Below are 23,359 nucleotides of genomic sequence, written 5' to 3' on the forward strand. Positions count from 1 at the left end.
AGCAGGCATGAACAGAAATTTGGCCACGCAATCAATTGTACTTTTTTCCTCCAGTCTTCCAAGGACCTTACAAGGAAATTCGCTGAACTAGGTCTAAGCTGTAAGCTGCCTTTAGAAAAAAAAAGTCATTAGAGGATGCACCAAATTGTGACATTATGCCCTTAAGCCAAAATAACACTGAATGGAGTTCCTACCTCGCATTAACCTCCCGAATAAGGGTCTTAAATTTGATAGCAAGCTACTGTCATAGACAAGTGGCACAGGCCAAGAGTAGAAGGAAATTACCCCAGTTCTACTCTCACAATTTAAACAATACATTAAAGTTTTCACTCTTTGTTTCATTCAGTTAAAGAGAACGTGCCAGTCAACTTTGTACATCAATGTAAATTCTATCTAAATTGCACACACCAACTGTATTGTGGTTATAAGTAAAGATTACTATTAATTTAGCTCATATAATTGATAGTTAAGAAAACCTTGAAGTTAGTCATATTCTATGGCATATATGAGATTTAAATGTGTGATTCTAAATGATAATAGTGCATTTAAAAATTCTAATAATACAATAGACAAATGAAAATACAATTTTTCATATTAAATCTATTTTTTATAGATGCCTTTGAGAAATTTAGTATGACTTGTTGGATTATGTTTATAATTAGCATACCTTTTAAAATCATTATGATGCATTATAATGGATCTATTTAAATGTATCAAAATTACCGATCTGTTGAGTTAATAATGAAATTATTACTAATAATCATGATGAGGCTTATTAACAGTAAAGGGAAGATTTTCCTCTTCTTTTTCTTTAAGGATAAGAGGAAATTCATATATTTGAATAGAAGAAATAGGGTACCTGCATGTAAATATGAAATAAAGTTTATTTATATCTAGGCCTCTGGCAGCAAATCAGCAAAATAAAGTAATACCTAAAGTATTTTGCTAATTTTCAAAACTCAGTAGGAAAATGTGATATACTAAGGAAAAATAAGTGATGGAATCACCTAATAAAAATTTAATGTAAATTTATTTTCAAGTCATTCCTTTAATGCTTCACATAGAAGTCATTTGACACAAAATCTCAGACAGAAAAAAAAAATGCCCACTTTAATTTGAATAGCTTTTAAACAAAATAAGTTCCATAAATTGGTGTTATGCAAAAATGGATTCTTTTTTTTTTAGAGAGAGATTTTTTGCTATAAGGCACATGTGCTCACAGGATAGATAGAGATAGAGAGACAAAAAGTGAGAAATCTCCCCCTGGGGGGATGACCACACCACATTTCTTTCTCCATTTTCTTCATGGGATTTTGGGCATGCACACACATGTGCCTGGCTTGAGTTTTAGCTCCTGGGTCCTGGACTCAAACCCTGGTCGACTACGTGAGAGACCAACAACATATCCATTAAGCATCTGCTGGTCTTAAAACCAGATTTTTACATGTATCAATACATATGAATGTTATTTATATCCTGAAAAACTATCTACCAGAAAAAGCAAACCTAAAAAGAAAAGAAATCTGTCCAGTTAATGTCCATGAAGTTTGTAGACTGGTGGTGTTAAAACTAATATTCTGAAAGGAAACTGAAGTTAGAGGTCCAGAAAAAGCTATTATGCAGCTCTGAGATTTGCATATGCTATCTGCTTGGCTCATCAGAGGTGAATGATAGTTTCCACTGCACTTAGTTACAAGCCAATCTAGATGCAGTTATTTGCATAAACAATTTGATTGGTAAACATTGCTCCATACCTCTGTGTTGGAAACTTTTTTGGGGAAAGAGAGACTATTTTGCTATTTGTTGTTATTGTTGTTAAACTATGCTCAGTGTCTATTCCCTTTGTGTTATGATGGAAAATATAATACAAGACAAAGGAGAATGATAGGTGAAATCTGATCAAACAGATGCTACAACAAGCAGACAAAGCATAGTTCATTTCGTATTATTGGAATTAAAACTTTAAAAAATTATTTACTGAAATTATTCTGAAAATAAAAAGTCATCAGTGAACCCAGATCCATAGTCCAACCACCAAGATTTAGATGAATTTTCTGTTCTTTTTCCTCGACATCTATATTTTTACAAAGTTGCAGTGATTGTGTACTTGCAATTTCATACAGTTTTTCACTTAGAAGTACATCATTTTCCATGCTGCTACATAGTCCTCAGAACAAGATGCTTTAAGTAGTCTATCCAGGAATATATTTGTTAAAAATCTCCCATATGTCTAAGACCTGTCTCGCATTGTTGAAAATTGCTACAACTATGCCTCTGAGTGCATTGAGTTTACAGTCTAGACAGAACTATGGACTAGGGGAAAAGCCAACAAAGAAAGGGTGGCAAATATAGGGAATAGTGATCAGTTCAAGGAGAAGCATCTATACCAAAATGGAGAGCAAGGAAGGATTTCTCGAAGAAGACTTTGTTCTAAATTTTGATCTACATTTTTAAGAATAGGTAGAAACTAGCCATGTAGAAACAGTGTATGGTAGAAAGTTGAAGTCTTTCTTGATAGAGAAAACAGCACATTTGAAAACATGGTGTATTCCTCAATAGATCAAGGTAGAAAAATGGAAGGTGTATATATGGCAGTGGGGTAGCAAGCTGTAGAAGGCCGACCTACACATGGCATTTTGAACTAAGTGAACATTATTCTGAAAGAAAAAAAAAAAGTGTACAAAAGTTTCTAGGCGCCGATGAGGACAATAGTTTCAATTCAGTAAAGGGGGGTGGCTTTGGCAGCAGCACGGAGATTACACTCTGATAGGACAAAGTTTGGAGGCAAGGATACAAGGTAGGAGGTTCTTACAGTAATAACACAGTGATGGTAATTTCCAAAAAGGCAATGAGAAAGGGAATGACTAAAAGAAGAAATAGAATTTTGGAAGAAAAAAATAATGGGACTAAGTGAAACCTTGGTTACTGAATGGAGGTAGGAGCCAGTGGGAAAGAAGAATAAATCACAGGTATCTAGTTTGTAAAACTGGTGGCACTGTCTTTTACTAAAATCAATAGCAGGTGGGAAGGACAGGGTTTCACAAGTTCAGTTCTGAAAATATCAAGTTGAATTCCCTGTCCTAGCCAAAGGGCGATGTAAGATGTTTGTGTACATCTCTGGATCCTAGCAACCAGAGTTGTGCTGGAGTTTGGGAAGCATCTGTGTTTGGCCTTGAAGTTTCGAAAGCAAAGTGTGCTGAGAGGTAAGACCAGGTGACTGTGGATATGGAGTCATTTGGGAATACAATATCTTTTTTATTTTTTCCATAAAGTGCATGCTCTTGCTGGAGAGAGAGAGAGAGAGAGAGAGAGAGAGAGAGATCACCTCTTAAAAAGTGAGAAATCCCCTCCTAAAAAGGGGATGGTCAGGCCACAATCCCTTCTCCTCCATTCTCCTCTTGTGGTTTTGGGACATACATGCATGAGCCTGGAGTGATTCTCAAACCACTGGACTCAGGAAACAAACCATGGTCAGCCGTGTGGGAGCCCAGTGCCATAACCACTGTGCCACCTGCTAGCCCCGAAAGTACTAATATCTTATAAGTACACAAGAATTTCATGAATATGAGTATTCTGAAGACCACATGAGAAGTTATGCCCAAAGAGATAAGGAAAACCAACAATCAAGTAATACAGAAAAACCTAAAAAAATGGAGTCCACACAAGAGCAGTAAACATGTCACATACTGCAGAAAAGTAAAAGGAGCCAGAGATAATTCGCACATCCAGAGTTGCTTCAGTTAAGTTCAGTGGAATGGTGGAGGCAGGAGTCACATTTCAATGGGCTGAAGAGAAACTAGAAAGTGAGAAAGTAGGCAAATTCAGTATGCATTATTCTTTGAAAAGCATAGAATGTGTCAGAAAGTGATCGATTAGCGGACAGAAGCAAAGAGACTTTTTAAAGGTGGGAACACTTGATCATGTGTATTTGCTGAAGAAAACAAGCTAACAGAGGAAGGAATGTTTATGCTTTTTACAGGAACAAAGACAAATGTTTTCCAAAGCTAATTCCCTGAGGATGCCAATAGACTTGGAATACGAAGAGCCCTGGTAATAGTAGTAGCACTGGATAGAAAGATATCTCCCATGAGAGAGGAAAAGGGACATAACAGTAGCTAGTTGTTTTTTCTGCGTTTTTTTTTTTTTTTTGCTTGTTTGTTTTATTTTTTTTTTTAATTGGGATGAGTCTGGCCTTTAAATTTAAAAAGAGAATAATGTAGACTGAAGCTAGAAATTTGGTGGAGATGTCTATTGTTGAAATGTGAGCTGTAGCTGGAACATAAAGGAAGCATTGAGCAGACAGAGTCACCTATAGACTTTGGATTTATAATACTAGAAGCAGGTAATTTTTTTCTGTTTCAGTTAGCTGCTCAAATTGGAAAGAAAACTATTAGGATTTAAAAAAAAATTAGTTAGAGCTGGACTTTTGTAGGTTGTATGAGACCTAAACACCAATGAGAAATAAAAAGTATATTGAAGGCAAAAAGTATACAAAAGAAACATCATTGTTACCTACAGGGGATAAGAAGAAAAGAGGACCTGCTCACAGTGTGGTCCTTAAGACTGAAAGAGCCAGTATGGTCAACTGCATGGTTTGAGTCCCAGACCCAGTAGCTTGAGAAACATATGGGCACATGAGTGTCCATGCCCAAAATCTCCCAGAGGAGGGCAAAATGAAGGAGAAGGGATTGTGGTGTGACCATTCCCCACAGCTGGGGTTGGGAGTGACAGGAGAGGAAGGTTCTTTCTCATTTCCCTCCTTTTTTCTCTCTGTCTCTCTCTGGTAAAATTAGAAAGAAAATAAATAAATAGAAGAAAAAGAAAAGAAAATTTGCTAGTGAAAGGAAAAATGGAAGCATAAAAGCATTAGAGATCTTGTAGCCAGAGAAGAGAAGCAATATCTCTTCTAGTGAGAGAGAATATCAAATGGTTTTGCAAACCTAAGTGTGTAGGATGGGGACAGGTAGACTTTAGACTGTTCTTACCTAAAAGTATATATGTACTCAGTGAAATAGAAAAGCTGGTTTCTTGATGAACTCAGAAAATAGGTCACAAACTAAGCAAGAGAGTAAAAAAAAATAATGGTAGTTACAAAACAGAATAATATGGTTGAAAAATCTCGGAAGTGGGACATTTTGGGTGGCAAGAGTTTAGGGTGTACCAATGGTAGTTACTGAGCTAAGGACAGGATCTCTGTGGAAGTTGGCACAGTCTAAGATAATGTTGGATAGGACAGCTCCATGAATGCTGAAATGGGAATTTCAGTATACTAGCTGGAAGAAAGAGAAAGTGCCAGCTGCCAAAGGCTTCGACAAAAGTAGGAGAGTATTCTGACCCTAGAGTCAAGTGGACTATTTCAAATATCCATTCTATGGCTTTGTGTGTATGGAATCCTGAGCCATTAATTTAAGCTCTCAGATTCTCAGAATCATTTTCTGGCAAAAGTCAAGTGTGGTGTCGCTTACAGAGAGGACCATGATAAGTACTTTACAAAGATTCTTTTATTCTATTTTTTTTTAATTTGGCTGGAAGACTTCAAAATAGCAGAAAAATGCTAAATAGTGTGAGGAAAAAGTTTCAGACTAAACTGGAACATGCTGAAAAGAGAACTCTGTGGAGTAGGAAGTGTTCTAATCCATGTAAGATCTGAAGGATGGATAGTCATGCAAGACACTTTAGCTCTTAATAGAAGTAGGCAAAGATGTGACAAGAGACAGTTCAATAAAATTAGGGACCATACTGAAAGAAAACATAATGAGAATGTTTATGCAGGGAAACACTTAGACTTGCTTCAACTTTAAGGAAAACAATATAGCAAGGACCCAAGGGAGGACATGTGGAACCAACAGCATCCTCTCTTCATTTTAGCCCCCATCCAGTTGCTATTTATAGTCACGTGGAAAACCTGTAGATTTAAAACTTTTGAGGAAGGGCATATGGCATTGCTCATTTAAAAATTCTGCATGATTTGTAGGAGAAGGAAAATAGCAATAATTAGAACCTTCAATAGCACTGAATGTAATGCTAAAATATTGCTAGGATTTTATTACAAACAGTGGCAATAAGCAGAATTGCACATAATGACTATTAAAAGAAGATTAATTAGACATTCTCTGAAGTATAAAATTATCATATGGGATGGACACACAAATTATTAAGAATCATGAATTATTTGTTAGGAAATAGACCAAAGTATATCTCAGTTAAGTAAAACTTTAAAATGTGGAAACCCCTTTATAAGTGAAAGTGAAAAGCAGAATTATGCATCCTTCTTTAAAAATAACAAACAAAACTTTAATAATTTGGAAGAACCAAGATATGTATTATGAAGTAAAATGTGTTTTGTTGAACGGAATACACTTTAAAAACATTCATCTTTCTAAAGCCATAGATTTTTCTGGAAGACAAAAAAAAATGAAATGTAGTTGATAGGAGAGTAATGAAATAAAACACTATAAAAAATGTCAGGGTTATCTGAGATTTTCTTAGATTACAATTGCAGTGAGATTTATTTGAAGTGGAATATCCCTAGTAAGGTTTTAGTGGTAGGAAGTAGCATGGCTATATATTTCAAAACAATTTAAACATATAAACATCTATTTCTCCTGACTGCAACTTTTATTCTAGCTACTTTTAAATTTAATTTGCATATTTTTGCATATTTTGCATTTATATTTTGTCTATTTTATAATTAATCATATTTATTTAACTATGTAATGAGAATATATAATAAATGTACCTGAAGGCTCCCTGAGTCATGAATTTACTGGGGATCTGAGACTTTTTATGTTACTTACATCAGTATGAACAGCTCAGGTGTCAAGGCCAAGTATATACAGAAAAGGGATATCACATCATAGCAATTACGTTTTAAAGAGATAATGCTCTTTGATTTTAAAGAGAAAAATCATAGTTTGGGGAAATAGAGATAGTTTGGATAGCAAAAATAATATTGATAGAATAACAAGTTCAATTTCAGCCATTATCCCAGGCACTAACGATACTAGATGCTAAGAAAATCTTGAGCCTCCTTCTGAGTATTCCCTTAGCTCCACTCTTCTGAGACAGTTTGTTCCTCTCTGCAGTTTTCCCGAGAGCATATCAAGTGTAACCCCAGTGTAGCAAGGTGCTGAGGTGTTTGGTTCTTTTATAATTAGCAGCACAAGCTATTCCAAGTATCATCAGAAACACAAACTCAAACGTTCTGTAGCTACAAAACCCTGACTGAAAGAAACAGTCTTTGGTCAGAATTGCTATTCAGGAATCCATTTTTTTAGATAATATAAAATCTCTCTGGAATTAAATCAGACCAGCAGAAAGCTGCTTCTGATCATGTGTTATCTCTTCTCTATAGAATTACTACCTTGAGGGTCACTATAAGAAATGGCTTCGATGAAACTCATTGTTGTGTTCACTATAAAGAGGACGTTGTCCATTAAATTCACAGTATCTACTTTAGAACCAGAATTTCTGTCAGGTGTAAGTATCAGCAGGAGCAAATAATATTAATCTTGCAGATTCTGTTTGATCTTCAGGGCTCCGAATCTACCCGTTTTCCTTTTAAACATGTCTGCTAAAAAGCTTTGATGTATTTTTGACTCACATGCAGAGGAGATAGTGTTCTATTTTATGTCCAATATTCTCTTTATTGCTTTTTTTTTTTCTCCTCAGCTCTCTTTGGTGTATTTTTTTCTGTTGTATCGGAGAGGTAAATAGATTTGAAACTTGTCACAAGATGGAATGGGAAAGAGGGAAATGACAAAGGAAAGATTCTACTCCGTGCAAAATTCTGTAATACAGAGATGAGTGAGAAAACAATCTTTCTTTAGTTAATTTATAGTTTAGTATAGATAAATGATTCATACAAAAACTATAAGATAATGGAGAAATATTTTCTCTAGAAACTAATATGCCATAATAAGATGAATGAAGTTATTTTAAGAATGGGCAGAATAATTCAAAGATTTATTAACAGATTGAGAACATTCATTTAATTGTTCCTTTTGCCAAGCCAATAGATAAAAAATTTCTTATTTCCATGATAGAAACTTGAGCTACACTAAGCAGAAATATGTGACATAAAATTAATACTTATTTTGTAACAATTTAAATATTTTATTTATTTCTATAATCTACATATTGCTTAAACTTCTCTTTAAAATTTTAGCAAGCAGTTGTTTATTATAGTGCTTGTTGCTTTTCTATTAATCAAACTTTGATTAGTCTATATACTGTGCTAGAATTTCTCCCACAATTGATATCATTGTACTGATCTTGTATATACAGCACCTGAAATTTCTTTTTTTTTAAAGAATTATTTTTTTATTTAATTTTATTTATTCATTCATTCATTTTTAAAATTTGACCAGAGACACAGAGAGAAAGAAAGAGGGAAAGCAAGAAAGCAAGCTGCCAGGTTCGGGACTCAAACTGTGGTCAGCCACGTGGGAGTCTCCAGTGCCTTGGCCACCATGCCACCTGCTGGGTGCCCAGCACCTGAAATTTCAAAAGGTGCTAACCATAGTTTTTATTTTTAATTTTTATTTATTTATTTTTTAAGAGAGATTTTTGCTATGGGCGTGTGTGTTCACAGGAGAGACAGAAAGAGAGAAATCATCCCCTAAAGGGAATGGCCATGCTGCAATCCCTTCCTCCTCCATTCTTCTCTTGAGATTTTGGGCACATATGCACATGCACCTGGTGTGGGTTTCAAGGGGCCAGGTCTGAGACTCAAACTGCAGTGGACCACATGGAAGTCCAGCAGCTTAACCACTGTGCTAACCTGCTGGCCCCAGTTATAGATTTTTTATTGTACATGTAATTTTTTAATTTAGTGATTACTGAAACAAGGGAACTAAGAATCTTGAATTGATTATACCCCTCTGAAATCAGATGAAGGCAACAGAAACATTTATGCTGATAATTTTCAATATTTCCTGTTAGCCTATTCTAGTATTTTATAAACATGTGCTTAACACAGTGATTCAGGGTTGCGGGGAGCCATGGTCTCCTTGAAATCACATGCTTCATGCACGATTGGGAGAGTAGCTGGAGAAGAACATTTCCCTGTGGAATATTTCATAGCTTTCCTCACCTTCTGCAGGTGGAGGAGCCACTTCATGAAACAAATGTCTGAGACATACCACAAAACATGACATTTTTGCACGTAGTACATTTCATGGCTGGCATTAGTCTTGAGGAAGAGAAATCAGGCATGTGGTGGTAGAGATTGAGGAAGGCTCTGCTATTTCAATTTGACTGTGAATATTTTCTTTATGCTATAATGCATAGACATTATTTCTAAAATGACCACCAAAAGAAGCCAGGTCATATTGAACAATTACACTGAAAATGATAATACTGTCTTCTTCACTCCAAAATAAAGTGACTGTGTCATTATGCATTGCCATGCTACAAGGACAGGCCATTGTTCAGCTATTCCGAAGCTTGAAATCTGACATGTGTAGACAGGAAAAGAGCACACTGCTATCTAGCCTCTCAAACAAATATCATTTTTATGAGAAATTTTAAGCTAACGGTTGGAATCTGACAGAAGGAATATAAAAGCTGGTTCTATTCAACCACCTCTCTGCATTATGTTTCAGTGTAACCCTGGATTTATTATTTCTGTCAACTTTCTAATTCTTGTTTTTGGGTAATAGACCGAGAATAGGTTGTTAGAGAATGACACTTGAAGTTAGTGACATGAGACTCAGGCCTTTGCCTCCTGGTTATGGAAGCAGAATCCTTTCTAGTGACCCACCACATTCCGCACTTCCACAGTCTTTAAGCATTTCCAACCAGCCAAATTTTTCTATTATCAGAAATCAGTTAACTGCATGATTTACTCAGGCTGATCTCACTAGCTTAAATCTCCCAGTAAAATGTATCCCTAAGAGGAATGAATTGTTAAATTAGCTGAAATTGCACTTTTGAGAAACGGAAACAGGTGTGATTTGAATGCACATTTTACTTAGGTTTTTAATGCCTGATAGAGAAAGAAACTTGAATAGCTAAAGAGAGGCTATTCTCTTCAAATTTTTAAAACAATTTTCCTACAGTTTTAGATATGTGGGCCTAACAGTCTGTCTTGATGCTGTGGTTTAATTAAAACGCTTCAACCTGTTGGTCAGTGGCCACTGACTATGTATTCAGGTGTAAGTAAACATTTTCCCCTCAAGAACCATGTGTTCCAAATACCCTGAAAGTAATCAAAAACTGCAGCTGGGGGGACCAGCAATTAGTGTAATGACTATGTCCCTGGACTCCCATGTAATCGACCATGGTTTGAGTCCCGGACACTGTGGCTTAAACTCAGGCTGGGTGCGTGTGCGTGCGTGCCCAAGATCCCGAGAGGAGAATGGAGGAGAAGGGATTGCGGTGTGGCCATCCCCGCTGGGGGGGTGATTTCTTGCTTTCTGTCTCTCTCTGTCTGTCTGGCGAGTGCACATGCCCTATAGCAAAATTCTCTCCAAAAAAAGAAAAATAAATAAATAAGTAAATAAATAAATAAATAACTGCAGCTGGTTATAGGCTGAAAAGTTTGATAAATGCTATGTAGACATTTGAGTAACTGAATGCCATGCTATAGTTTTAATTGTGCTTAATTTATTTTCTGCATTTATCAAAATTCTTTGGGTTGGAGTAAATTCTGTAAGTTCAATTTTTATTTTTAACAAAATATGAATAACCATTTTAAACAATAATAGAATTATACATTCTAAACTTACAATTTTATGGCATAGTACTAGGTATATTAAGGTGAGAGAACAAACCAATGTATTTTTACCAAACTTTTTAGTCAGTTTAATAGCTGTATTCCTAAGTCACTTCACACGCTCACAATAAAACATTTATTTTGAATTTTTGGTTTATAAAATTTTTCCTATTATTTGTTTGATATTTTTTAAGTTTATTTATTTTATGAGAGAGTGAGACAGAGAGACAGGCCTCCCCAATAGGCCGCCACACTGTGTCGAATTTTATTTTTCTTTATTTCTTTTGAGAGTTTTTTGCCATAGGGTGCATGTGCTCACTGGAGAGAGAAAGAGACAGTGAAAAGGAAAGTACGAAATCACTCCCGGAGAGGATGACCACATCAGAATCCTTTCTCCATTCTCCTCCTGTGATTTTGGGACTTGAACTGTGGTCGGCCATTGGGGAATCCAGTTCCTAGACCACCACATCACCTGCTGGTCCCTGAGATCCAGTTCTAATCTCAGCCAGTGCAAATCATGGCATGCTCACGAGGGCCCAAGGCACAAATCCAGACTTTTCTATGTGGGTTCAGTTATATTACTGTTGGGTCAACTCCTGGCCACTGAAAATTATTTTTAATAAATGTGTTTACTTGATTTCATATAAATATGTTCAGAAAATACTAAATTGTCTCAGTTTTGAAAAATTAGTTTTAACTTGTTAGCAAATATTTTCTCTGTTCTGTGTCTCTTAGAGTCTAGATCAGCAGTTCTCAAGTGTGGTCTGCAAGCCCAGGGGCAGGGAGTGTCGACTCTATAAAAGCTACTTTCGACTAATACTGAAATACCTGTCTTTTTTGTTGTGTTGACACTTGTGTGTGTGGTGTGAAAGCAATGGTGGTTGAAACCGCTGGTACCTTAGCGTGAATCAAGCCCATGGCATTGATAAGCACTCATCGTATTCCTCATTGCCATGCACTTGCATGGCCAGAATTAATCATTTACTTGGTGTTGTAGCAAATATTAATTGTATTAAATCTCAACACTTGGGTATAGATCTCTTTAATATTCTTTGTGATAAAATGTGGTGTACCCATACAATGCTTCTGCTACAAAGTAAGCTATCTCCAAAAAAGCCACTTTTGTGGTATTTGGAATTATGAATTGAACTGGCCACTTTTTTATTAATTATCATTTTTACCTAAAACAATGATTGATGGGCAGACTTGTTATTAAGACTCCACTACTTGACATGCATTTCTCCTGGAAATGAACAAAATGAGCCTGTCACTGTGAAGAAAATAAATTATAATATTTGTTGCCCATAGAAAAGAAGTTAAACTTTTAAATGAATTTGATACTTTTGGAATGCTTACATGTGCCATTATGAGCTTGAGAGTTCCCGAAATGTAGAGTTTTTTAATGATATAGGCATGATATTAACAAATGTTATTTTAAAAAATATTGCATAATGAATATATCAATATCTGGATAATCTCAATAATTTACAAAGTATTATGCTTAAAATGATCAATGTATTAAGTTACCACTGGATTTTAATCTAACAGAGTATAAAAAGTTCATCAATATGTTAGAATCAAAATTGTAAATAACATTTACACTTCTACTTGCCGAGTTTTGGTGTAGTATCAAAGAAAAATACCCGCAATGATCTGAAAAGCATATAAAACTATCCCACCCATTTCTGGCTACAGATCTATGTAAGAGTGGATTTTCTCCAACTAGTATAACTAAAACAACATATGACAGTATAACCAATATGGAAGCAAATAAGAGAACCATTTCCATTTTATTTAACTAGGTATTAAGGAGACTCAAAAAAATGTAAAAATTTAACACTGATTTTTTTTGTTGTTGTATAAAGTAGTCATTTTTCATAAAAATACTGAATATTCTTTATTATTGTTATTTTCTTGTTTGTTTATTTATTTATTGTTATAAATCTTTAAAAATAACAACTGTAAGGGCCAGCAGGTGGTGTGGTGGCTAAGGGCACTGGACTGCCACTTGGCCAACTGTGGTTCGAGTCCTGGACCCGATGGCTTGCTTTCTCACTCCCCCCTCCACTCTGTCACTCTAAAATAAGCAAATAAATAAAATAAAGTTAAATAAAAGTAATTATAAAAAATAGTAACTGTATTATTAAGGGATTTATTTAGTTAGTTAGGTTTTGCTAAATAGCTAGAGACACACCAGAGACAGACAGACACAGAGAGAGAAAGAGAGAGAGAAAGAAAGTACCCCCTGGGGATGACCACTCTGCAGTCCCTTCTCCCCTATTCTCCTCTGGGATTTTAGGCATATATGCATTCATGTTCATCATGTTTTTTAAGATGCCAGGTTTGGGGCTCAAAACTCACAGTTGGTCATGTGGGATCCAACCACCATACCACAAGCTGGTCCTCTTATTATTATTTTTTAATGATTTGATATATATTTTCTAATTTCTAATTTTTTATTTCTAAGATGATAAATATTAATAATAAGAAGCATAATAAAAAATAGCATAATAAAAATTGCTTTGGGTTCCTTAATTTTTAAGCATGCAAATGGATTCTGATATAAAATAGGTTTCAAAATGATTGATCTAGACAGATTTCATTTACATAGGAAACTCAATTTAGATCATAGATCTTTCTACAAACTGATGGAGGCAGGGTTTTGATGGTGTGTGACAAAAATCAGCCATGTATTGAGTTGCAGTTATACATGTTCTGATATTTAGTTACTATTATTTCAAAGGGATTTTCACACTTGACTTTCCACATGCAATTGTTTTTAGGCAGTATAGTTGGAAGAATCATTGGTGCATAATAACAAACTTTTAAATGGTGCAAGATTTAACTAATACTTGGTGAAAAAAATATTGACACCAAAGAAATATTTTGCTTGGTTAGTACTTTTTAATTCGAGTGATTAGTTTGGGATACCATACCTTCACAACTACTCATTCTTATTATCTTCATGTTCAAATGCAAATTATTTTATTGTAGAATAGCTATAGCAATTCAATAGTCAATATTCTTGAAAAAATACCGGTGATTGATTCATTGCACATAAAATCTGATCATCCAAAGCAGTTCATTCCTGCCCCCCTCTCCCTCCTGCCCAGGAGAGATGGCCATGTTTCAATTCCTTCTCCTTCATTCTCTTCCTGGGACCTTGGACACACACCCAGCATGATTTTCATGCCATCAGGTCTGAGACTCAACCATATTTGGCCATAGGGGAGTCAAGCATTTTAACCACCACATCAACTGCTGGGCCCTCTTTTTTCTTTTACATCAAGTACTTGAGGGAAATAGTTTTTCTTTAGTTATGTATTTTGGGGATATTGTGACCATTCTCTTTCACTTTCATCATGTGACAATCTAGACAAGATAGAATTAACAAAAGGGATTTTATGGAAGGTATACTAAAGAGTCAAGTGGGTAGGAATGTGTTAGATGATGCAAGGGATGTTGGATACAAAGTAGGATGGTTACTTACAAAAGTTTAGAAAACGATTTACCAGTCCCTAAAACCAAGAACAGTGGCTGAAGACGAAGAATACTTATAAAAGAGAAACATTTGATCCAAGATGCTTCTTTGACTAGAACTAGCTCCAGGAAAGATACTAAATAGTCTATTCTGTGAGTAAGTGATGTCAACTTTGAACTAGACAATGAATCCTGACTCCAGAATCAAAGTATCCTGTTTTGATGGACATAGCATTGAAAGAAATAACTTTGTTATTGACCTATGTCTTATAATTAAGAGGCCATGAGGAAAAGAGAATATGAAGAGATTTAGACTATTACATTTTCACTTGTCCAAGACATAAATTATGCCTATAATGGTTTGCAAAATAGGTCATTTGTAGTTGACCTAGACAGATTGTCTGTTTACCAAAAAGGTCACTAAAAAGACATATTATTAAAGGAAAATAAACAGGAACATTTATGAACACAAATGCAATTTTTTATTTCATTTCAGTAAAGTATAATTCAGTTCTTTTAATTTACTGAATACCATGCTAGGGGTTGGCTATAAAGATAAATAAGAAATTTTAGTCCCTGATAAATTATATGTCATGATTAGATCTTTTTAATTGGACATTCCCATCCCAGTTATTTTGAGTCATTGAAGCAGAAACTTACTGCTATAGAAAAATGGGGGTGGAAGGTCTTCCTGAGAAGTATATTTCAGTCTTTTCTTTCTTCGGTCATTTTTTTTGGCCTGAGTCTACTTTAAGGAACTGAATCTTGCCAACTTTCAAAAGAGAGAGTCAAAGGTGGTTTTTTTTGTTTGTTTTTGTTTTTGTCATATAACCACTGTCCTAGTCTGATGATAGGAATGCTATCACTACTGAATGATGGGATAGACTATCCTATTTGTTTTCTAGACAAGTTAAAGTTGAATAACCACCCAATAAGGTAATGTAAGCATTTTTTTTAAGTTTTTTTAAATAATTATTTTTTAATTAATTAATTAATTTATTTATTTATTTATTTATTTATTTATTTATTTTATTTTATTTTGACCAGAGAGAGACAGAGGGTAACAGTGAGAAAGAGAGGAAGTGAGAAAGTAAGCCACCAGATTCAGGACTTGAACCCTGGTCAGCCATGTGGGAGTGTCCAGTGCCTTAACCACCATACCACCTGCTGGTCCTGGTAATGTAAGCATTTAAAAGTCTATTCTCACCCCCATATTGACAACACTTAAATGATAATGTATTTCTTAAAATTAAAACAGTGCTAAATGTTGGAGATGGTGTACATGTTCCTTGCCCTGATTTGATTAATACACATTGTGTACTACCTTACAAAGACATACAGCTATTCTTCCCCCAGAACCTCTGACAGGAATGGGCATGGTCTAGATCTTTTTTTTTTTTTTTTATCTTCATAACACTAATTCTGATTTCTGACTTTCTGAACAATAAGAGACTAAATTTGCACTGTTTTAAGCCACCATGCTTGTTATAGGCCCCTTAGCAAATGTGTTTAAATTAGAAATTATAATAAAAGTTATTATTCGAAATGAGTATGACTTGTGGTAGGCTAAATCATGATTCCCAAAGCTATTCCCCATTTAACTTACTGGAAACTGTGAATGTAATCTTATATGGCAAAAGGGACTTTGAAGATGTAATTAAATTAAGAATTTTGAGGCAGGGAGATTATAATGGATCATCAGAGAAGGCCCAAAAGGTAATTGCAGGTATCCTTATAACATACAGAGATTTGACAACAGAAAGAAAAAGTTCACCCAAAGAAACAAATTCTTCCCCCAGAACCTCTGACAGGAATGGGCATGGTCTAGATATATATATTTTTTTAATCTTCACAACACTAATTTCTGATTTCTGACTTTCTGAACAGTAAGAGACTAAATTTGCACTGTTTTAAGCCACCATGCTTGTTATAGGCCCCTTAGCAAACTCATACAATAAAATGGTATTAGGCAATCAGTAATTTACATTTTTTTCCTCTCAGTAGTTTTCTAAATGAACTTCAATGATATCGTTTCTTACCATAGAAATGTAAGCAGCTGGTAAATTATATATCACCTCAATTGGTTTTTATATGTTTGCTCTTCATTACACAGACCAGAGAGTGTCTGTGGCCCACAGATGTTTAACTGTGACCCCTCATAAACTAGTCGCATGGCCTCCATGTTGCAGAATCTGTTTATTCATAAGAACTTTGTTCTTATGAAAAGGTGAATTGCTTCTATTATGCATACTAATTATTAAAAATTATCACATAATGATTTTGCTATTTTTACCCAGTTACAAAAACTGAATACTGTCAAGCTGTCTGTCATAACCTAGTACCTTTGAATGATGCATTTTCAATAACTAACCTACTTTTTAATTTGGAAATGAGTAAGGGTTTCCAAAATACAAGTTTTGTTTTAGAATGTCCTTCAAATTTCTTTTTTGTAAAAATATTTCTTGTCTTTATTTTGAAAATGACTTGGATAAAATTCTGGGACAGAAACTTTAGTCTAGAGAAAATTCATTAGTCATATATAAGAAAAAATTGCATTGAAATTCCCACTCCTTTTACTAAATACTTAACCTTAAACAAATTTTTGTTTCTCTTTAAAATACAGAATTTGGACTAGATGGTCTTAAAATTGGCATTCAGATTTCACATTCTCCAATTCTGTGAAATGCTTATGAAAGTGATGTTCAACTTATGGGAATAATAAGTATTTGGAAGTAAAGTATTAATCAGATACCTTTCTTAAATCATAGTGCTTACAGTTTATGAAATACTAGTTTATTTTTAAGCCCCATAATTAAAACCCATTTGAAACTGCTATTCTAGAACATATTTTCCCCCCAGAGGCTTTTGCCGTAGGGTATGTACGCTTGCTGGAGAGAGAGAGAGATAGAGATAGTAAGAGTGACAAATCGTCCCCTAGGGAGAATGGCCACACCACAATCCTTTCTCTTCCATTCTCCTCCTGGGATCTTGGCTTGCACGCACATGTGCCTGGCATGATTTTCAAGCCACCACATCTGGGACTCAAACTAGGGCCGGCCATGTTGGAGCTCAGTCACATAACCACTATGCCATCTTCTGACCCCTAGAACACAAGTTTTACATTTCCATTGTTTTTGGTCATCTTACAGAAAAAAAGAATCAGAATATAAAATTCACAATTAACAGTCATTTCATACCATTATAGATTGAAGGCAGGTATTTGCTGAGGAAGTTCTGATGCTACCAGCATTTTTATAGTTTTCTTAGTGAAGAATGAAATACCAATGAAATTACTGAGAACCTTGCAAATTAGGCTACATCATAGAAATATAGTTATTCACTTTGAGAAAGGTACACAAGTAATATTAGAGAAATCTTGAGCTCAATGATAAGCAGTTTGAACAGTCATTGAATTATGGAAAATGTATCTGCTTATTTGACGTACTTTTAGGAGAGAATAGGAGATAAAAGCAACACTATATCAGGAAGCAAATGTGTCTAGTGTTTACAAAAGCTTCTCCAGGATCATTTTAGTCTAAAAACAAACACTCAGATAAGTGAGCATTCCAAATATAGTGGGGGGAAAAAAACTGTTACACCCATGTTTTATAAAGCTATAAGAGGCTCCAAATTACTTACTTCAAAAAGTAGCAATTTCTGTTGGCAAGATGCATGAAAAGTGTTAGCCTCATGGGAATCCATTTGTGACAACAGAGCAGAAAGCAGCCCCTGCTTCGACAATAAAAAAAGTGACAGATAATATAGAAGTAATCAATCTGAAAGGTATAGAATGTTTAAACCATGAAATGCCTAAAAAGCCATAAGCGAGATCTTAAAATCAATATAGGATGCTACTGAAAGTCAGAGTAATGACTCACGAATTGAAATAACACTGGTCCCAGAAAGGTATTGTTTTAAGGCCAGCAAAAAAGGAATTTAAATAAATATGTGTATTTAAAAAAGAAAACATCATTGTAGGAGTTTTTTTTAAAAAAAAAAAAAAAACAGAAAAAGGAGTAGTGCTGATATTTTATAATAATAAAATCATCTCAATAGACAATATTTTCTAGCATTTAACATGTCAAACTATTTGATGAGATCAAAATCGAAATAAGTCCATTATAAAACAGGGTTGCAGAAAGGGTAGAACCTAATAACTGCTTAGGCGTAGAAGATTTAACTGGTTCTATCACTACTTCACTTAAAATATTCCTATTAATAGATGCAAGGAGTGTAATTGATTGCATCCAGGAATCTAAAAGGTGCTAAATCACATTTTCAATGCGTATGACTGGAAAGTCAAAAACAGAAGTATTTCTTGGAAGATCATTCAAAGAAATTAAAAATGTACCTGAGAGTGTCCTTTGGTACTCCTTTTTGATTCATCCAGTTATCAGAAAATTGATAATAGTAAAAGAGCACTTCTAGACATGTTTAAAACCAAGGAATGTGCATAGCCATCATGATTTCTGGAACCAACTTTTTTTGAAAAGTTTTTAAATTTGTTTCTTGAGGGAGAGAGACAGAGAAAAAAGCAGAGCAACCACTCTAATAGGGTCTTGATATTGTGACCCACCCCCAGATTCAGCCACCCTCGATCATGGGCAGGTGTACACATGGCAAACTAAGGGAGGTCTCAGGACGTGAAGCGGGCCTCCTCTGATGCAGGCCAACCTTAAGTGGCATCACGTTTTACTGCTGTGCCGCCATCCTATCCCAGTGATTTTTTTAAACTTACTTGTTTTTGTTTTTGTATTTTAATTCTATGTATGGACTACTCTGAATCCACTATATGTTGGGTGGAATGTGTTAATTTAAATCCTTTCTTTCTAAGATAAATATATGGATAAGATAGTTACATTTTTTCCTTGTAATTAGATTCTACGAGCTACACGTTATCGTTTTGTTGCTAACTTGATGCTAGACATTGTGATAGAAGCAAGGAAACTGGGTAACCTAGTCTAGTTTATCTCTGTTTTATATCTTTGGAATATCTTTTAGAAACAAATAAGAAACTCCCATAACAGAAATCTTCTCCATCTCTGCCAACAATTTTTGCTCTTGCCAAAATCCCTTGATTCTAATTATGCCATCTCAAAAAATTGACTTTCTTTGTTGGAACGAGTGATGAATCCAATTTTAAAAGTGATAGAGAAATGGAGAAAGTAAGAGGTCTTATTGAACTGAAATCGACAATAAAGGTGCTTTGGAACAGCCTAGAAGTGAAACAGAATTAAAATGACAAACAGGATAGTCAGTATTACTTCTTTGCCACTGCAGGCATATAAATTTCATGATCTGAGAAAGGTTTTTCTTTTATGAGTGATATTTTAATATAATTTCAATTGTTCAAAAGAAAAGGGTTTTCTAGATGACTAAGCATCAACATGTTTGGTATCCTCAGTGATAATATCCTCAGTGATAATCATAGTCATTTGTTTCCTTTACTAAGATTTCTCTTGAATGTTGTGACTGTTGTTAAATAAAACTGCCTCAGCTTTCATAAAAATACACTCTGATTAAATGCATTTAAAATGCCTCATTGTATGTATAACTAAGCATGAGTCATCAACTTTTGCAATCGGATAACCACCATGCAATTCCTCCGGCCTATGGGGAATGTCATGCTCCTGCATCCTTTTCGGGTCTGAATGTACTAGTCTGTGCACCCGAACTTACTGAGAACACTGCTCAGGGCACCAGCTCCATCTAGTCACTGCTCATCCACAACACAGATCATCCTCTCTGCAGACCTCTCTGAGACACAGTTCAGTATCTTCCACGGAATGGTTGACAAAAACTTGCTTGTGGTAGCTAATATTTAAGAGAATCAGTTTTAAAAACACTAGATATTTTGTAATTGGTTTTATTTTTAATGTTTTTCATTTTAAATTAAACCACCAGAAAACAATGTGCCCAGAATTCCCTTGATTTCTGACTGTTTTCAATTTTATTGAGATATGCTCTTATTTTTCCTTCATTCTACTTACTTGGTGCTAAACATCTTTTATTTCTTCTTCTTCTTCTTCTTTTTTTTTTTTTTACTTCTTTAAAGTGAAAATTTAGATCATTGGTTTAAAAGTTTTCTCTTTTGTTTCAAATGGAAGCATATAATGATATAGAGTATTATCTAAACATAACTTTAGTTACGTGGTTTGACATTTTAACTTTTTATTTTTATTCTACCCTAAGTGTTCAAAAATTTCCCATGTGATTTTTTTCTTAACCCAAAGAATATTTAGAAATGTGTTAACTCACAAATATTTAAGGATTTCCTAGCTCTCTTAATGTCCTTCATTTATAGCTGGCTAGAGAACACCCTCTGTACAAATTCACTTTCCTTACTGAATCGTATACTGAAGTATTATAGGATACTGTACTGCCTATTTGAGTGGAAGTTTCTTATATATTTGAAAAGGACGTGTATCCTATAGTTAGTAGATACAGCATCGATAAATCTCAATGAAGTTAAGATGACTGCTGTTATTCACAACTGTAAGCTTAATAATTTTTGTGTAGTTTTTCCTATCAATTACTGATAAAGAGTTGTTAAGATACTCAGCTATGATTGCAGATGTATCAATCTATCCTAAAAGTTCTTTCAGCCTTGGCACCATGGATTTTGTTTCATTTTATTTTGATTTTTTTTAATTGCCAGAGGGTGTGTGTGTGCTTGCCAGAGAAAGAGTGAAAGACAGAGAGAGAAAGGACCAACTTTTGAGCTTTCCTAGAATTTCGAATACAAATGGACAGTTCTTGTTAAATGTCTCCACTAAAAATGCTGAGCTTCCAACTTTCCAAAAACTCTAAGTCAGTTACTATTTAACGTTTGTCTTTCTGACTTCCAATGTGTGTTGATATTTCTCTTAGAGTGCTATTGTAAAATCCAAGGAATTTCCCTTCCAGGTGAGATCCAGGTTGTTTCCATGTTGAGGAACTTCCATCATAACACAATTACTTTCACAGGGAAAAGATCTGAAGGATACTACTCAGCTTTTAATCATTTTTAACCTAAGAATTATATACATTGTTTCTGTTCACCACACTTGACTATAGACACATACTTTCCAGCAAGAGAGCTGGTAAGTACTCTGTGCAGCATTTGGAGAGGGGCCACACATGTACACTCAGTGAGCAGCAGTTGTCATCATTACAGTTCCTTATTGTAACACAATGTAAGGAAAACCAAAGTTCCACTAAGTCACTGTCTCAAGTTCAGATTTCAAATTTTTGGGACATTATTCCATAGTCTCTAGGTCCAGACAAATGAAATGAAAAGACAAGTTATCTGCATCTTCTCAGCTCCATGACACTTGTTAAATTCAAGGGGAGACCAGGCCAGAAGAATCCCTGAGCAGAAAAAAACTACTTGATGTGTAAACATAAGAAAAAATTAACTTGAGTCATTTCTCATAAGATCTTACTTAGAAAACAAAAACAAAAACAAACAATAACTAAAACAAAAAACAACACCAGCCAATCATAAGCAGCCACCTAACATGATTAAATGACCAGGGACTTTCCAACAAGGTGCCTCAAAAGAGACAATTCTGTAATCGCAAACCAATCATTTCTTCATTTGGTTTCCGCATTTTCACCAGGAAATACTCGCCTCTGTTATTTTGTCATGGAAATACTAAATATCTTTTTGTCTGGTATTCCCTAATTTACAAACTTGTTCATAATCAAAGTTGTTTTTTGTTTTTTTTTTTTTTTTGAGAGATTTTCACTGTAGGGCGCGTGTGCTCGCCAGACAGACAGAGAGAGACATAGAGACAGAAAGCGAGAAATCACCCCCCAGGGGGGATGGTCACGCCGCAATCCCTTCTCCTCCATTCTCCTCTCGGGATCTTGGGCACGCACGCACACGCGCCCGGCGTGAGTTTTAAGCCACCGGGTCCGGGACACGAACCGCGGTCGACTACGTGGGAGTCCAGCGACATAGCCATTACGCTAACTGCTGGTTCCCCATAATCAAAGTTGTTAAACCTGTATTTTGCCTCGGATTTTTCTTGTAACACACCCAATGTTTAATTGTGAAAATGGGATAGAAAGAAAGCAGTACACATGTTCCAGAAAGGTCAAGGAAGGGAGATACCCCACAGTGCCTGGTTTATGGCAATTCTGAGACCTTGAAATCTTGCTGGTCAGATGTCAGGAAGACTCTGTAGCCTGGGCATGGCAATCAGCCCGTAGATAAGGCCTATGCGCTCTCTGAGTGAAGTGTCTTGTTCTCTGTGCTTCATGACTCTGGGAGTTTTTCCAAGTCTGAAATCTCTGTTGTGGAATATGCCCTTAGCGGTGCTATACATTTCTTCATTAAGGTCTTGCCGGTAGAAAGTTGAGAGCCCAAGGACTGGTAAGGCTCTAATAATTACCACTTGGATTTTTTTTTTTTTCCTCCAGAGTAACTCTCAAAAACCTACTAGATAATCTATTTCTACTGATCAGTCTTTTTGCTCAGAATCATACCCACTGCTCCATTTGAGCAATTTTCAAATCTTTCTTTTCACATCCTATGTTCTTCTGTATTTAAGGAAAACTCTTTTAAGACCGTCAATTAAGAGAGAAAGTCCTCTTAGTTTCACTTGTTTCCTGAGGCACTATCATTAGTGATAGGTCTTAAAATGGGTGAGGAGGCCACCCTCTATGTCTGATCTTTGCACTCAAGGCAAACATTTAACAGGCTTTTGTCTTTCTAGGGCTTTGTAATTTTTATCTCTTATTTTTAGAGCCTATTATTCCATATATAACTTTTCTTAAATATGTTTTCAGACTGAGATATTCTTTGCTGAATCATATTTCATGTAATATGTGTTTATAATACAGCCAGTAGTAACCAATACACACTTTTTATTGAGAGAGATAATTTTGCTATAGGGCACCTGTGCTCACCAGAGAGACAGAGACAAAGAGACAGAAAGTGAGAAATCACCCTCCAGGGGTGATTATCATGCCACAATCCTTTCTCCTCTATTCTTCTCTCAGGGTTTTGGGCATGCACACTTAAGTGCCCAGTGTGAGTTTTAAGTTACCTGGTCTGAGTATTGAACTATGATCAGCCATGTGGGAGTCCAGCACCTTAACCATTATGCCGCCTGTTGCCTTCACCAATACATCCTCATAACGTCCTATTTTCCAACACTGAGCACTCATGGCTCA

General features: G+C 35.3%; 1 protein-coding gene across 1 annotated transcript in view; it reads left to right on the plus strand.

Moving 5' to 3' along the window:
* Nucleotides 1-23,359, plus strand: part of CCDC178 (coiled-coil domain containing 178) — a 431,445-nt gene that overhangs the window by 168,428 nt on the left and 239,658 nt on the right. The window lies entirely within an intron of this gene.

Source organism: Tupaia chinensis, unplaced genomic scaffold, assembly GCF_000334495.1.
Source record: "Tupaia chinensis unplaced genomic scaffold, TupChi_1.0 Scaffold000290_1, whole genome shotgun sequence".
Classification (NCBI taxonomy): domain Eukaryota; kingdom Metazoa; phylum Chordata; class Mammalia; order Scandentia; family Tupaiidae; genus Tupaia; species Tupaia belangeri.